The sequence below is a fragment of the Mus caroli genome, chromosome 19, assembly GCF_900094665.2.
Source record: "Mus caroli chromosome 19, CAROLI_EIJ_v1.1, whole genome shotgun sequence".
NCBI classification, from domain to species: domain Eukaryota; kingdom Metazoa; phylum Chordata; class Mammalia; order Rodentia; family Muridae; genus Mus; species Mus caroli.
This window is the reverse complement of record NC_034588.1, coordinates 38763644-38767256: the sequence shown is the minus strand read 5'-3', so window position 1 is coordinate 38767256 and position 3613 is coordinate 38763644. Positions and strand designations below refer to the sequence as shown.

Below are 3613 nucleotides of genomic sequence, written 5' to 3'. Positions count from 1 at the left end.
TCTTCAGACACTCCAGAAGAAGGTGCCAGATCTCGTTGCGGATGGTTGTGAGCCACCATGTGGTTGCTGGGATTTGAACTCTGGACCTTCGGAAGAGCAGTCGGGTGCTCTTACCCACTGAGCCATCTCACCAGCCCCTGGTGTTATATTCTCATACAGGTCCTGAAAAGCCACCATTATTTTCATCATTACCATTTTCTAACCTGCAACTGAAGAAATCCCAATCCAAAAAGCTATTGAAGCCATTTGCTTTGTCTTTCAATGCCTCACACATGTCATATGAGTTTCACGAGAGAAGCAACGACGACCATGGCTTCCCAAATCCTGAAGAACTTGCTGCCCACACGCATTTCAATAAATAAACATACAGCTATACAGACATTCGGGAACAGTATTTGGGAAGATTTGCTCCAATAATAGCAATATATTTTAAATACAGAAGATGTGGGACACAGTGAGTCCCTATGAATGCAAATGTGCAGCGCATCCTTAATTACAAAGCTGAGCTTCTAAAGCACGGTTTAGGTTTTCTCTTCATACTTAGCGGTGGAGTTGTTCATGCATCTAAAAATCACAACCTTTTGAGAGGGTAGCCACTTTGAACGCTTGTTCAGCCTTATTTGGGATTAAAGTTTATGCCTGAAGGTCTCTGGAGAGGTGAAACCTGTGTCCTTGTTTTCTGGTGGGATTAATGAGATTGAACAGCCGGCTCAGCCCCACCTGTCTTTCAGATCTTTGGCCCAGACTCCCAAAACACTGGGCCCCTCACAAAGATGGCACGAAAGAGGGCTGGACCAATGGGGAGTGGCGTTGCTCGCGGTTGCCTAGGTAACAGCCAATGAACAGCAGGAATTGTGCCCAGTGCGGCCCGACAGGGATGGCGGCGTCCAGTGTGGCTGAGGCGGGTGGAGGTGGCGGAGGGGAGAGTGGCAGTTGGGAGCCCAGAGCAGCAAAGATCCTAGCTGCTGGAGCCCCGCATCGCGTTGGGGCGTGACAGTCGTCGCCCAGAAGCGGAGCTCAGGTAGGTCTGCAGCGCGGGTGGGAGGAGGACCTGGGAGTGCGGTCCACCAGGTAGGGACTAAGGCGGCAAGCAGGTGACTGGGCTGGGGAGCGAGCCTCTGTCCTGGCTGTACTGACCAGAAGGTGGCTGCGAGTGGGACCCCAAAACTGGGTTTGGAGTTTCGATCCAGAGGTCGCAGCCCGGGAGAACACAGGACACTGGTTATCGAGAGGGGTGTGCCAGGCTGTGTCTGGAGGGAATGCCAGACCCATGAGAGCTTGAAGAGCCTGTGTGGTGGGGCCGATCTCCCAAAAAAGGACGGAGCCGGGCTGGGATGAAAAATGCAGTGGAAGGCTGGGTTGCCTGGTGAAAGTCTGAGGCTTTGTTTAATCTAGGGCGCGTCTGTGCCACAGGTAGGGAGAGGTCCCACATACTGAGGCTTGGGAAATGGATTGTCATCTCTGTAATTCAGTATCCACAAACAATTTAGGTACCAACCTGAGTAACTTCGCTGTATTAGAGCCCGGCGCAGGCATTCTCTTTTCCCTTGGCATAGAATAGTGTCCTGACAATATTACTTCGGAGAGCCCATCACTCTTGGTTCATCGTGTTTTTAAAAACCTTCCTGTACCAGTGTTCTTTTCATCTTTTTGCATCTAACTATCCCACATTCTTCCTAAATAAGACCTGCTTATAGTAACAATGCCCCTGTTTACTTTCCAGCTAGGAAGGAGATTCGAATTATAACGTTCAAAACCTAATTATTTCATATTCATTTAAAAATACATTTTATAAAACAGTATTTCCAGTTTCCTAGTCTTTGTTCATCAAAGCTTTCATTGTCTCCTCTTAGGGCTCTAAAAACCCATGGTTGCTTCCTTTATAACTAAAAGATTGCCTACCCAAGAAAGTGGTTTTGGGGACATTTTGGAGATTGTGTGGGTAGTTAGGGTGGCTACTTCCAAACAGTCTCTAACTGGGATATGATTATTCGTAGATTGGAGGGGGGAGATTGTTATTTTGTTTTAAAACTTCTCAATTTAAGCTGAACATGGTGGAGCCTTAGGAGGCAGAAGTAGATCTTTGTGAGTTCAAGGCCAGCCTGGTCTACATAGTGAGTTCCAGGACAGCCAAGGACTACATAGATCCTCTTTCAAAAAACAAACAAAAACTTCTTAATTTAGACAAAAGTTGCTGCAAATACATAAATGTTCTTTAGTAAGCTTAGTTTTATGAGGGGTGGGGAGACAATGAGACACACAAGAGATGGCTCAGCAATAGCGAATAGTGTTTACTAGCCAGGAATTAGTTCTTAGCACCTACATGGTGGCTCACAGCACCTGTAACTCCAGTACCAGGGCATCTAAAGTCCTCTGGCTTCCATGGGCTCTTGTACACACGTAGCATACATACACTCATGCAGGTTCACATTGAGACACATAAATTTAAAGCACTTTTAAAAAATGAAAACAATTTCTTATCGGGTGCTCTTACCCGCTGAGCCATCTCACCAGCCCTGTCTTTGGGTTTTATTTGGAGCCATCCATGGATTCTTTTTTTTTTTTTTTAAAGTAAGATATCAAAGGATATGGTCTCCTTTGCATGGCCCTAGGACTTTGGATTACAGAGACAGAATAGTACTTTTAGATTATGTTTTGGACTGGTGTTTTGCAGCTTGTCTATCACAAGTATAGAAAGGGCTCTGTGGGAATGTGAGTCGTCTTGGTTTGTGACTGTATTCTGTGTATAGCTTGAGAGCCTAGGCCATCAGTTTTCTTCAGCAGGATCATATAAGCACGTATTGTGAACATCGATCTGTGCCTGTTATTAAAGTGTTGGGCTTTTCCATTAGTACTGGCTACACTTTATTAAACTATATTTGAGCCGGACGATGGTGGCACATGCCTTTAATCCCAGCACTCGGGAGGCAGAGGCAGGAGGATTTCTGAGTTCCAGGCCAGCCTGGTCTACAAAGTGAGTTCCAGGACAGCCAGGGCAATGCAGAGAAACCCTGTCTCGAAAAAGCCAAAAAAACCACAAACAAACAAACCCAACAACAACAACAACAAACTATATTTGTCTCAGTAACTATGGATAATCTTGGTGAAATTCCCTCTTGGCCTAGTGGCTGTGGAGCTATTAATTATCACTGATAGTTACAAGATTCATTAGTTAAAAATTCAAACACTGTCCCAGGTAGTGACAGTATCAGCTGTTTGGACACATGTTGCATTTCCTAGCCAAATGTATTCAGCCATGGCCTGAGGTCCATGAGTTCCACATATGGTCCTTTTAATTAGCACTTCTGATTTAAGTCTTGAGACTGGGCATGGTCTTGACAAACCACTTCTGATTTTACTGTATCACCCTAGATCAAAAAGGAATGGAAATTTGTAATGTATACTCTAGAAAACCAGCACGGAATGGTGTCAGGGGTGGGTTGGCCGATGGTATTTTATTTATTTATTTTTTTTTTTAAAGATGTATCTATTACTATATCTAAGTACATTGTAGTTGTCTTCAGATGCACCAGAAGAGGGCATCAGATCTCATTACAGATGGTTGTGAGCCACCATGTGGTTGCTGGGATTTGAACTCCAGACCTTCGGAAGA

At 45.1% G+C, this 3613-nt stretch overlaps 1 protein-coding gene across 1 annotated transcript in view; it reads left to right on the top strand.

Moving 5' to 3' along the window:
• The first annotated feature begins 847 nt into the window (after positions 1–847).
• Positions 848–3613, top strand: part of Morn4 (MORN repeat containing 4) — an 11606-nt gene continuing 8840 nt past the window's right edge. The window contains exon 1 of the mRNA XM_021151750.2: positions 848–1021. The gene's annotated coding sequence lies outside the window, so the exon portion shown is untranslated. The remainder of the gene's footprint in view (positions 1022–3613) is intronic.